The 13960-nt window shown below is 42.8% G+C and overlaps 1 long non-coding RNA gene across 1 annotated transcript; it reads right to left on the bottom strand.

Annotated features, from left to right (window-relative positions):
- Nucleotides 1–10254: 10254 nt before the first annotated feature.
- LOC138109169 (uncharacterized) lies at nt 10255–12220 on the bottom strand. Its single transcript, XR_011150324.1, has 3 exons — nt 12027–12220; nt 11757–11811; nt 10255–11653 (listed from the first exon to the last, which is right to left on the bottom strand). It is a non-coding gene; the product is annotated as an uncharacterized lncRNA (long non-coding RNA).
- Nucleotides 12221–13960: the final 1740 nt, after the last annotated feature.

Below are 13960 nucleotides of genomic sequence, written 5' to 3' on the forward strand. Positions count from 1 at the left end.
GCTTTAATCCTATAAACTAGATGTTTTTTCTTCTCAGGTTTGTGCCTCTGGAAAGTGTAACCTCTGGAATGTTTCAGAAAAGTGGGCCAGCTGTTTCAAAGGAAAAGAAGTTGAAAATAAAAGACATAGGCATTAAACAATCATATGCTGGGAAATCTTCCCTCTGAACAGCAGTAACACCTTCATGTGCTGGGCAGCAGCTTGCTATTTGCAGGTGAGGTGGTGAAAAGAAGCCATAACCATGGAGATTTGTCAAGTTAAAAGTTGTGAAAAAAAATTCTCTGTTCAGTATAGGTTTCCTTAGATTCTACTGACTCTTGAACAAGTAATACTTATAAGAGATCCTGCACACAAGAAGGCAAACTGCAGACAGGGCTGGGAGAAATCCTGAAACCAGGTGAGACTGAGCCACAGCACAGGAGAGAGCAGACAGCAGACAGATCCAACAGGCACGAGGCAAGTCTGAATTCTGTGCCAACAGCAGAGGCAGCCTCTGCAGGACTGCAGCTCCCAGATCATGTCATTCCTGTGAGATGCTCAGCAAGGAGGCAGGGGTGTATTTTTTTATTCCAAATCCAGTTAGATGTCAGTGACCACCCTTGAAACGTCCCCACTGAACTGCAGAAAATTAAGGTTTGACAGCAGCACACAGAATCATCAGCTCTCTCCCTCTCTCCAAAAGCAGGATCAGATACAGCTGCACCATTCCTGATGGGTGGTTATCTGACATTAAATACCTCAAACATCAGAGACCCCAATACTTCCCTACTCATCATATTCCAGAATTTCACCATCCTTATCCCTAAAAAATTTTCTTAATTTTCATCACTGAATGCAATTTGAGCCCACAACACAGGAGTAGATAATTTCCTCATCTCCTGCAACAAGACCTAGTATGCAATATTTGAAGACTATGTTAGTGCAGTTTAACCCAAATGAAAGAATCAAATATTCTTTTAGCATCTGAAAATCTAAGGTTTTGTCGTAACTTTACTACTGTGCTTGTATTCTCTCTCTAGGTGGTTCATCTCTTCCTTGGACCAAAAGTGTCCAGCTTGGAGCCCATATTCCAGTGAGGCATTTGGATGTATGTGAGGAACTGCTTCTCCCTGTTGGCAACAGGCTTTGAAAGGCTGCTCTTCTTGTGCAATTTATGCATTGCTGACCATCTTCATCCCTCAGGAGGGTGAGGATAGTCTTTCATAAGACACATCAACACTTAATTCATAAGGATTACAGAGATGTGTTTACTCCCTCGATATTCTACAAATTTTTATCATATTACAGGATCAAGATTTTAAAAATTGGTCTCAAGTGAAAGTGATAAGCAACTTTTGTTTTTAACAGCTTATCCAAAAAGGCCTCTTTCCTCTGGTTTCTATCATCTTTATTCCTACTGCTGTGGGCTATATTACAGTTTCATAAAATTTTTGCTGCACTATTCACACTGCTAAAGCTTCTGTGAATGGAATAATTTGTGAACATAATATTGAATTCATCACCTTTTGTCTACACATGCATGGAAAGGGAGCATTTTTACATATTTCAAAACAAAACAATCAGATACAAAGGAAATTATGTAAAAGCTGATTAAAGATAATGGAACTCTTGTGAATAAAATTGCATCTCACTTACCTCCATGCATGTTATAGACAATTATAGGTTAAGAGTGCAGAAAGCTGGTGCTTCTGGTTTCAGTTCAGGGAAACTCTCTTATTGCTATAATTTGCCTGAGAGAGGAGATGAGCTGAGTTCCAGCTCCTTCTCCATATAAAGGAATTAATTGATTGTGTTTATACTGCGCTGTGCTCAGTAGATGATATCGATTCTCTGGTTTGTGGTTCTCAGTTTGAAGACATCAAACTTGGATGAATGCAAACAGCTGGGGGCTGGGTATGAAAAACCACCCAGGGGTTTCAGCGAAGTAGTTTAGGGCTTGGGGGGAATTTTTGTTTTGGTATAGCAGTGGGGTTTTTTAAACCAATAATAACCTAATTAACTACTTGGAGCTAAAAATATATGGATAAACTTTGCCCTAGGTAATGGCTCTCTCAGGTGGACCATTTCATCTCAACTCACATACTCATTTACAGAAAGACAAGGGGAATATAATTTCTCAAACTGCTCTCAAATTGTGGCACTGCAAAGAGGGTGAGATGAGTTTGGGAGTCATAGAACCTTTTCTAAAATATGAGTTTCTGGAGTGGCATGGCTATTTATTTATCTAAGGCTTTTATTTCATCTAGGGACCCTCACACCTGAAGTCTGTTTATTACTGATCTTGGTTTATCTCTGTCTATTTGCATTATCTGAACTGGAGAAGAGTGTCAGTGTTAAACGTGAGTGGCAGCTTTGTATTATCTAGTCTGCAATTACAGCAATTGCACATCTTAAGATATTAATCAGTTGGCTATATATTTAAAATAAGCAAATTATTCTCTATCTGTGGCAGCCATTAAGCCTGCCCTTTGCAAGGGTGCTGGAGTAATCCACCAAGAAACTCAAACCTGATGCTCACTCCCTAATAACCCATCATGCTACAAGCTCTACAACGACCACAAAAAAACATGCACAGACAGCTTCCAAGACAAGACAACTGTAACATCCTATGGAACGCAGAAAATGGTCTGAAAACTTGTTGCAAACAATTTACTTTCCCCTATTTGGGGCACTCAAAAATCATTCACTCTGGCTCCACTCTGCTCTGCCACTCATGGAGTTATCTGGCCGTTTCTAACTCATGAGAATAAATTGTTTATCTGCCTTTGTACCTATAGATATTCAGATACATGATGGGTATTCTACATCTCATGCATGTAGCTCCCACACAGGGCTGCCCGTATCAGACCATCAGAAGAGACGAGACCAAAAACAAAATTAAAATACTGTTTGCTTGTGCTACTTTGCTCTAAACCCAAAATTCCTCCACAGAGAACAAGGCAGATTTAAACTTCTACTGAGTCAGAACTCTCTACAATTTTGAATTTGCAGCAGCATTTTACATCCACTGCTAAAAAGTGCACCTAGACATGCAAGGGGGGAATTTAGACTTGAGAAGTGTTACTCTTGATTTACAGTGCAAGTGAGGACTGGGTGCACTAAGCAGAGTTACTCTGCACTGAGCCATCTCCATATTTACCTACCTCTATAAGTTGATACATCTTTAAGGGCAGCATTTGTTCAATAGATACATAAACTCACATGGATATTATGGAGTGAATATCCTCTGTTCCCTCTTCAACCCTGTCTCTCTGTATTTAAACAATATTACTACTTCTAAATTACCACTGAGTTGGCAACACTTTAATTTTCAACCTGAATTTGTACAGGATAAGAAATTTCATCCAGTAGAGCCTCTCTCCTTAAGCTTCCTTTCACAACCTCTCATGGCTTTTCAGACTTAATTTTCTGTAGATTGCTTGCCCACTCGAGAGGAGAAACTGGAATGCTCGCAGCCTGCAGAGCTGCTGCCTGCAAAAAGATGTCAGGATCGTTCACTGCAGCCCCTGGATGGAAGCTTAACTGCTAGTGGCTGCTTTTAGCACGTCAATGTGAATTACTTGACTGGCAAAACTAAGCAGCAATTAAACACCTCACCACTAAGCGGAAATGAGAAATTTACTGTTTGGTCTTCAGATAAGCTAGAGCCTCCTGTGAGCTACTGTTATCAAACGTCAGGGAGGACCAGTTAGAGTCAGAACAGCTTCAGTCTGTGGCCAAAAGGGGAAATATTTCTAGTGATAAAAATTGATTTCTTTTTCATTCTCCCCTTGTGGTTTTTCTTGAGTGCTGATAGCAAAGGCCATGAGAAGGGAAAGGCGTTGAGGTTTAACTGAGATTACATCTGGAAGCAACTGTGTTGTACTGCTCAGTTTAGTTAAGGACACAGTGGATGGGAACAGGACAGGGAAAGCCCTCTCCATGTCAGCAGCCACCTTAAAAGGGGACAAAGAAACAGGGGAAGCTCCACTTGCACACACAGAGGAGGCAACAAGAGAGAAACAGCTCTCCTTCAGCAGTATCAACAACCCAAGTCTGAGATTTTCTGTTTCTCTTTGTTTCTTTTCTCTTTGTCAGTCAATGTCTAGAATCTCAGTGAAGACACTAATATATTGCAGAAAGTGCCAACAACCACTTCATATCACCTCACTTCTTTCCTCCTTCCTGAGTTGTTTCTCTCACTGCTTTTGGTCCAAATTTTGCCCATATTTAAGCAACTACAAGCAGGCTGCAGGCAGGGGAAAACTGATAACTGCTTGTACATCATTTCATGGTCCTCCTAGTGATGTGGTTTTCTTTCATTGACCTTGATCTTTAACTGAATGGTGTTGGAAGTGTGGTTTTCCAATGTATCCTTTTTCTAAAGACCATTTAAATATTTTTAGATAGACTTTTCCATGGACAACTGTTAATAAACTGTGCATATCCTCCAATCCACTCACAAAAGAACATTTTTTAGTATCTGGTATTGTGAACTCTGATCACAGGACTGTTTCCTTCCATGGTGATCCCACCACTCTCTCTCCTCAGGCAGGGTCACTTAAGCACATACTGTTTGGGCTAGGAAGAGTTAACACAAATTTGATTTATGTGCTGTTTTCTGCTCCTGGATGGTTCACATCTGGCCAGTCCACCAGCACCTACCTGACATCTGGACAAACAGCAGCTACTGGGATGTACTGAAATCACACATCTATAGCAGAGTAATAGGTGAAGTCTTGTGAGTTGAGAATGTAATTTGTGATGTTTCTCCACCTGCCACTCCCGTACACCCACTTTATCTGTACGTCATGGGATTTCAAAGACTGTCGGCCAGACAAGAAAATTAATTAGTCAATAGGTATTCCTCACAATCACTTGTGATTAATTTAAAGCTTTGGAGAGCATCAGCTTTAACAGCAGTGCCTGTTTCTCTCAAAGTTTTGGTTTGTGATAATTGTTCCATGTTTTATTTAACTAGTGATGAGATGAGGCTGAAGTCCACGTTTCATTTTGCCACTCTGCTTCTTTGATACGATACTCTGGCCCTTCATTTGAAAAAGGGGTGAGTACTTATTTTTCCATAACAAAACCCACACATACCTATACAGTCAGAGACTGATCCCACAAAGTGAGTCATATTCTTTCCCCCTCACTACAAGACACACACTGAGGTGCTGGAGCATGTCCAGAGAAGGACAGCAGAGCTGGTGAAGGGTCTGCAACACAAGTCTGATGAGGAACAGCTGAGGGAACTGAGGGTGTTTAGCCTGGAGAAAAGGAGGCTCAGGGGAGAACCTATCACTCTCTACAACTCCCTGAGAGGAGGTTGCACAATTTAGAAATTAAACGGCAAGTTCTTCAGGTGAATAACAGCTCTTAAATGGGATTTGCACAGTGACTGACATAAGAGGGCCTCATCTCATTGGCTCATATCAACATCAAACAACACCTGGTGCCAGTTTTAATAGCCAACACTACTCCTCAAATCCAAAGTTGCACTGGAGAAATGGCCCATGACAGCTAATGCATTTCTGGTAGTTTTGAACCAAGTCTGCATAGAATTGTAAATTCTGGGTCTGACAGTCCAAAAATATGACAGACTTGTTTCCTATTTATTAAGGAATTCACATTCCGTCATGGTTTTAGGCAGCTGACTTCACTGTGACAAGCAGGTGACCAATTTTAAGAAAATTGCTCTAGCATCCTTCACTAAGTAGGTTCTTAATTTTCATGCACATTGACATCAGTTCCTTGGTTTTACACAAGCTGTGCAGAAAACAGAGAGGCACCAGGAAATAGGAGTTATCGCAAGCTACCTCCAACATCTCAACATAAATTCTACCACATGAAATTGTGACAATCTGTCTGTATTGCCAATACCCATCTCTCTCAGTTAGGGGGGCTTGGTGCATCTGAAATATTTTTGAGAGCTTTTAGCATAACGTAGTTCATGCCCTACAAGTTGGTTTTCTTCTCCCCTCTAACTGAAAAGAAAGCCAAGGGTGACAAGATCAGGCATCTCTGTCTCCCACTGGACAAAAGAATTCTGCATCATGTATTCAACTACAATGACCTGAATTTTGAATTTCACACACAAAATATCCTCATCTCCGTGTCTGAAAACAATAAGTAGTTATAAATTATACCATGTAGCCCAAAAAGTCAGCCAGCCATGAAGAAAAGGCAACCTTCCCACTACAAATAACAGGGCTGACCTTTTCCACAGCAAGATATAATGCACCATCAATGTTCAACATTTTAAAGTAATATCTGAGCTCTAATAACAGAGTGCCCAGGCCTTGGGCCCACAATCCAGAAACATCAAAACCCAGAATTCCTATTCACCAAGTCCTCATCATTCCACAGTATCAGCAACAGCACTGACTTTTCCAATGATTCAAAAGGCCCATCATGTTTTCTCCTCCATCAAAGGCACTAAGTACTTGTTGCTTTATAATCGTCTGGAATATCTAGCTCTGAATCCCAGCTGAATTCCTGACCTTATTCAACTCAGAAGTTGATTTCTACCTTTGCAATGGAAAAGCAGGTTGAGGGCCAAAAATATGAACATTGAAGAAAACCAGATTCTTCTTTTAATTATATTTCTTGGTCATAAAATAACAAAGGGTTCCTGTCCCATAAGCACTACTGCTGCCTTCCTGCACAGTCAGTGATCCTGCCTATCTGTGTCTGACTCCCCATAGCTTGGCCAGCACACATCACGGTTGCATGTTCTGCATGGGAAATCCACCTTTTGCACTTCAGTGTCCATTTGGCTACAAACACTCTTTTTCATTCTGCATTCTGGAGCAGAGTATTTGGTGACCCAGCCCAAAACAGCTAGCCCAGGAACAACTCTGTGTGTTTGACTAACCACAAAAGCATTATAGCAATATTTCATCTGCATAAGGCATTCCTGGAAGTCAGGACTAAGGTTCTGTGAAGTGTATTTGAGTGGAAATCACAAACACAGCACTTCTATGTTACTAAAAATCCTTGAGTCAGAACTGCTACCAGTGCCAAACACTTAGATTACAGATTAAATTGGTGAAGGCTTCCTCTTCCTCCTCATGTTGCATCAGGTCATCTGATATCTACAATTTGTCTCTCTTAGCCATTCTTTCCATCTGCCTTTTAGCATCTTACCTGCAAAAAAAACAAATAGCCCAGAACAAAATACAACCATGCCACGTCGAGGTCTGCCCCCAAACCTGCATGGCATCTAGATAAGCATACACTGGAATCAAAGCTCTGGAGCCAGTGGGATTTTTTCCCTTTGTACCCAAATAATTTAGAGAAAAGGGAAGAATAGATTTTCAGTGCAGCAGGTTCTCATAATCAGATTTATTTCAGTATATTCTGGGATGGGAGGATGGCTCTCCTCCCCCTTCTCAACAAGTCAGTCAGCCTGGAAAGAAGTGGGATGAAAAACTCAACTTCTGATTTAAAATCATTTCAGGCTGAGGTTTTGCCAGAGGAATCGCAGCTGTGACATGCCCACCACTCTAACCATGGTGAATGGATCTGGCCATGAATCGTTAAGCTCCCCAAGCATCCACTGCTCTCAGCCTGCTACTAATCACTCAAAAATCTGGCTCTCCGGTCTATTTGTTGTAAGAAATTGCTCCAATTCAAAAGGATGATCTGGAAGTTTAATATTAATCAAAATAGGGCACATACCAGCAGAGATGCAGTTTAAGCCTAAGTGCAAGATAAAAGAAAATAATTGCGTTCACCAAATTCCACACTGACATGAGAAAAATGCCTCGCCAGTGTCAAGGCAAAGCAGAGGCATCTACCAGCCACCTCTTCCCAGCTGCTGTGGGGCTGGAGCTCATACAGAAGTGGAGTTTGGTGTATTTTTTCTGTCCAAGAGTATTGTTGGTTCAGCCAAAACCCAAGTGAGTTGCAAAAAAAATTCTGCTCGTGGGCATCTTACTTGGCTGCAAATGCTGGATTTGTCAGTCTAAGCTGTTATCCAGGTTGCAGTGAGAAGTGGGAATTTGGGGGCCATAATTCATTTCATCCTAAGGCAGCTGTCCAGAGCAGATTAGGTGAAATATCATTAGAACTGGGAGATAGGGATGACACCTGGTTGTGAGGCTCATGGCAGGAGTGGGGCAGTAGCAGCACTGTGGGGCTTACCAGGGCTGAGATGAGTTGGAAGCAGCTTAATTTAAAGGCTAGCAATATCTGAGCAGCTCCTTCCTTTGGAAGCCCAATCCCTGTTTCCAGACAAACCTGTTCAGCCCATCTCTATTTAATTAAGTTCTGCTTTAAAACCAGTAACAGTGTGGCTGAACTCTGCAATTGTCCTCCAGTGTCAAAAAAATGATACATGTGTTAATATCCTGCACATTTTAGGCTCCGAGAAGCAAACTGACCCTGTGGAACAGTCATTAGTTGTTTTTTAATTAACTGCTCCACAATTTCCCCCAGATCTTGCAACAACTTGCAGGAATGGGGAAGCAAAGCTGCACGGCAATAAACGGCAGCAGTTGTGCTCATATGCTAGAACAACTTTTGTTCTCATGGATGTTTGTCACAAGGCTGTCTCCCTTTTACCAGTACCAAATCTACATCAAATGGAGTTTTTAAAACAATGTAATGAGAGTACTCACCATTAAACTCCCATCTTCATTAGTATCTCATTTAACTGCTGAATTTATATCCCAAAGCATCTTTAATTTATTGATTGTTTCTAGGAGGGTTTTTCTCCCGTGCTATTTTTCTTTCTATTTAGCATCAATTAGTGGAATCTGGGCAATGATTCGTATTCAGGTTTTGACATGGCGGGATACAGATGTTCAAATTATTTTACTAAGCTACCACCTATGATCTCATTGGCAAAATTTCAAAACTGAAGTCTCCACCAAGACACAGCCACCTTTGTCTGGAGCACACAAGTGCAGTGAGCAAGGAAGCCAGAGCCTGTCCCCTCTCTCCTGCCCCAAGCATTGGATGGAGTTGATAATGCATGCATGACAGAAGAAAACTCTTGAAAGACACTGGAAAGCCATTGCAAGTTCCTTTTGTGCATTGCTTAGTGTCTAATAGACAAAATCTGGGAAGGAAAAAGATGCACAGAGAAAGGAAATTACCTTTCAGACCCCCAGTACCAGGAATTGAGATCAGGACAACACATCCATCCCCTCTGCAAGCCCACAATGCAGCTTTCCTGGCTGCTGATGGAATGTGGATACACAGCCTCGGAAAGGCAGGAGGTCTGGCATTAGTCTCAGCAAGTAGGATCAGGCCACATCTAGAGCTCTGAGAAGTTCTAGAAATTCCTGGGTAGGCGTAGTAACCATCAAGACCTCATTTGTTCTCAGCCCCAGGAAAAGGTTCAAAGTAGACAACCAAAACCATTACACAGTGCACCCTTTTCTCCAGGAACTAAATAGCAAGGGAAGTAAATGCCTTCAAGACGGAAAGGAAGCAATGTTTTGAAAGTGAGACATAAAAAGCCTAAAAAGGTTATAAGATCGGTTAGGACATTCTAATGACTGATCTAATCCCCCAGACATCAAGGGCTACCATCTTCTCAGCTAACTCACTGTTCCTCTTCCAGCAGTTGTTTGTATGGGCTAAATCTTGCTGAATGGCCTTATTCCAGAGCTAAACTTGCCAGTGTCCCTGGTCACACAGTCTTTTTCTGCTGGACTGGAGTGAACAGCAGCACTAACAAAAAAAAAAGGTAGGAAAATCTTTTAAAGAAAAGCGTTTCACTGAAACCTCAATTACCTCATAACATATGCAGCTTGAACAACTTCTCTTTCATTGAGTCCATGTCCTCTCCTACCAAACACCAAGCTCTCCAATTTCCCTCTGTGGAGGAAGGGAAAAATGGGACACCCCCATCACTTCAAACCTGCCTCATTACAGCCTGCAGATGTTACTAGTTTCTCCCTGATCACCAGTTCAGAGCCTGCTGGAAATGGAGCAAATAACTCTGGTAACACCCTTAATTACAGCCTCTTGGCAATGCCTTCTGCAGTGTTGTCAGAAGGGAGCTGCCCTGGATGCAGGAAGCATCACTCAGGGTAAATGTGCTGCCTGTGTAAAACAGGAGGTTGCTCTGAGTCAGAAAATAAGTGGGGAAAAAATCAATTCCGAAATTGAGACCATTCACCAGCATCACTTGGAAGGTCTTATAATAGGGTAGTACTTGGACCTGCTCTTATGTGAATCAATTCTTAACCTCTGCCCTGGAAGAGGAGGCTGTGGTCCATCCCATTACCTCAGGAAGTCACATGTTCTCACTCTGGCACAAGACAGGTCCCACTCAGCACCTACAGCCAAACCTGCATTTGCTGTACTGTTGCTTCAGCAAACCTCCCTGGAGCTGTGCAGGGACAGAGACAGATGTTATCAACAGTGGAACAAACAAACCCAACCCCAGTGGGGATGTGAGCAGCTGTGCAGCCATGGCCATATCACATGATGGACAAACACACACCCACAGGGAGGATAAAATTTCCATATTCCATCTTCCCTTCTTTCCCCATTCCCCCACATCTGTTCCTGAGTGGCATTTGGCCATGCCCTGGAGCCAGCAGTGGCATCACCTGCATTACTTTGGTGTGATTTAGCCCCAGACAAGTTGCAGCCCTGCCAGGGCTGGAGTACCTAGTGATTCAGAAATGAGGAGAGTCTGTCTCCAACAACTTCCATGCACCACGTTGATCAGAAAGGGCCAGTGAAACTGAGAAGAGGTTCAAGGAGTGCCCCACTATCACAGATGCTGCCCCATGTACTACATGCCTTCTTCTGCTGCAACAGGTTGTGTGCCAATCACACTGTAAATAAACTAAGGACTGAAGTAGCACCCACCCAAAAGAACTAGGGAGCTTCAAATGTACAGCTGTGGAACCTTGACTTCAGGAAAGCAGAAAAAAAAGCTCATTTGCCCAGTGATAACCTCGCCGAGCAACACTGCATGGTACACACAAAGCCTCATTTGAGGTTAGATATGACCCCTGAGAAAGGAATGTGCCAAAGTGCTGCAGCTGCCCAAAATGTTCCCATTTCCAGTTCACAAATCCCAAAGAGCTGCCAGAAATAAAGAAATGTTCAGCGGGCCCTAAGGCATCAAACCAAACCCTCACTCCCTAGCAGGAGCAGTACAGATTATGCTTTAAGTGAAAATGGCTAGATGGAGAAGGAAAAAATATCAGGAATTGTTTTGATGAGTTTCTATGAACTTGAAAAATCCTATCATTGGCTATAAAGTCACTGAGGAGATTGTGAATGGTGATTGTGCAGCTCTACAAGGTAATTTATCTCCCTGACCAGTACTTCGTAAACTGTCTACTGAACTGCCCTCTGTTAAAACTAAAGATATACAGACACTTGTAAACCTTATCGAGGGGAAAACAACTCAGATAATTTTACACATTTAAATGAAAACCAGGTTCTGAGATTTTCCAGGGAATGAAAACGTCAGCTCTGCTACCAGGGTCCAGTCACCCATGGAAGGGGGGCCAGGAAAGGCAAAGCTGAAAAATCACTCAAAAAATGATGCATGTGGCTGCTCCCACTCCTCCCAGCTGTAGCAGAAAACTGTTGATTACTGTGCTAATTTTCTCAGCAACTTTATCAAGGCGTGTCAAAAAAAGCAAATTATTTTTTGTTCTGCAGCATTTCCTCAAGCATTTGACTCTGTTTTCACCTGTATCAGAGAAAAGGTATAAAGGAGTTAGCATTTTTTCAGGGAATAAAAGGCTGTTTTACTGTGGCAAATAAAAACTGGTTTACAAGATCAAAGATCTCACCTTTTAATCATTTCTTAATTCCAGGAATGGCAATTCAATCTTCTTGATCTTACATCTAAATGGGAGACATGCAAACCAAATTAAAAGCCAGGATTCAAATTCAAAGGCCCTAACATCTTCAGAGTACCCTCCTAAGTCCGAAGGGTAGAAACTTTCCAAGATTAGTTGGCAGAAACTTGTGGTAATCTCACAAGTTCAAATGTTCTTGTGAAATTTCCATCCAATTGGGCACATCTGAACTGGAACCAGAAAATAGTCTTGGTAACCAACCTGGAACTAGATCAATAGAAAGTGGGGCAGATCTGAAGATTAGACTCTGAAACTCCTAAATTTGAAAGGCATTAGGTAGCACTTTGAAATACCACCGAGCAGGGGAATGAGACAGGACACTGAGCAAAGCAAAGCAGAGCCCCAGCTTGTGCACACAACAAGCCTTGTACTGACACAGCCAATCCCCCCACCCACACGAGTGGCTCAAGTCAGGAAGGGGGGTTTTGCTCATGCAATTTGTGGGGTTGTGAGCAGGAGTGGCTGTGAAGTGCAGGGACAGTGGAGAATAATTACTGATTTAATCAGAGCAAGTAGTGCCATATGACATGGGGGGAACCAGAGGGCACACAGCTGTTCTTCCAGCACAGTCCCTGTGATGGACACCCCAGTGGTATGGAAATTAACCAAGTAAGAAAAATCATGCTAAGAACAACCATCCCTTCCAGGCTGCAGATCTACACTGCTCTGATAGTGAAAACCAAAAAGCAGGTCCAGTGATCAGAACTTCTGCCCAGACTTGGGATTTCTGCCTCAGTTCTCTGCTTTCCCATACATTTTCCACTTGTGCAAGTCCTTTGGACAACAGTGTCCAGGTGCAAACCACAGACAAGTCTTTACAGAATAGATGGACAAGCACTGAGTACAGACAAGCTCTTGGCATCTCTGGTTTCCTTTGAATGGGAGCCTGGATTCCTGGATTCAGTGACAAACTGCAGAAGTTCCCATGTTCTGGATGATCAGAGGAAGTGGGGACATGCAGCTACCTGAGGGACCAGGGAACCCTGAGCTGGCTGCAGACAGAGTCTCTGGTGCTAAAGCCATGCAGCAATGACAACCAATCACAACCACTCCATAGTGGGGATCCTGTGTGAAATTTTTTTCCAGCTAAATCCTCATGGGAAAATCTGACCTCTCAATCCTGTTCAGGGGCTAGTGGGATATTTTGCTCTGTGTGCTTCACTCTTCTGCAGCTGTAAAACAGGCACAAGTACTGTTAGGTTTCTGTGATTTACAGCTAACATTTCACAAGCACTTGGAGGCAGATGTCAGGACCTGTCAGGGTCCCTTCCCCCCAGCCATGTGGTCCTGGGAGAGAGGCCCTGGGGGGAGGCACGGGGTTTCCCTGCCCCTGGTCAGCCTCGTTCCCCATTGGTTGTTTTGTGTTCCCCTGCGTGGGCAAGGACCCTCGGGTCCCGTGATTGAGCAGTTCCTCGGCAGATCCCGGCCATGCGGCTGGAGAAATAAACATCTCTGAAACATCTATCAAGAATCCGTCCATGTGTATATATTCATTCCACGGGCCTTGTTGTCTGATACACGTGTTGCAGTATCCCCGCTGTAACAAATGGTAGTTAATGTGGGCAAAATGATCCCCGATCCCTAAGCACAGAGACTGATTTGGGAGTAAACTCTGGATTTCTCTTCTTGTTTTTGTTTTGCTGTTCCATCTCTAAACTATGGAGGAACCATGGAAAGACTTTTGGCTCTCAGAGACACATATGGACATTTATCTTAAACTTGAAAAGATACTTGAACAATGATTTGTAAATTTTAGCTTAATTCAAGCTCAAAAGGAACTGAAACATTTCCTTTCATGGTTCTTTAAGAACTTTTTGTATGTTTCTTGAGATCTGATTCTTACCAAAGACTTTTGGAAGACTGTTTGGACACAGTTAATTTCTGAGTCAAAATATATGCCAATGGAAGGATATTTTTGTGAATATTATTTAATTACCAAGACTGTTGAGCAATGTCAGCTGTGTCCTGGTGAAGGGAAGCGTGCCTCAGGGACCGTGCGACCCAGGCCACGTGGACCAAGCGCTCTGCGAGCAGCAGCGAGACAGTTCCCATGCATGGGCGGAGCAACGCGAGCTGCAGTGTCGGCAGCAGAGTGAGGTGTGTTGGGAGCCCGCCCGGCCCTGTGCAGCGCATGG

The sequence above is a fragment of the Aphelocoma coerulescens genome, chromosome 4 (genome assembly GCF_041296385.1).
Source record: "Aphelocoma coerulescens isolate FSJ_1873_10779 chromosome 4, UR_Acoe_1.0, whole genome shotgun sequence".
Lineage (NCBI taxonomy): Eukaryota > Metazoa > Chordata > Aves > Passeriformes > Corvidae > Aphelocoma > Aphelocoma coerulescens.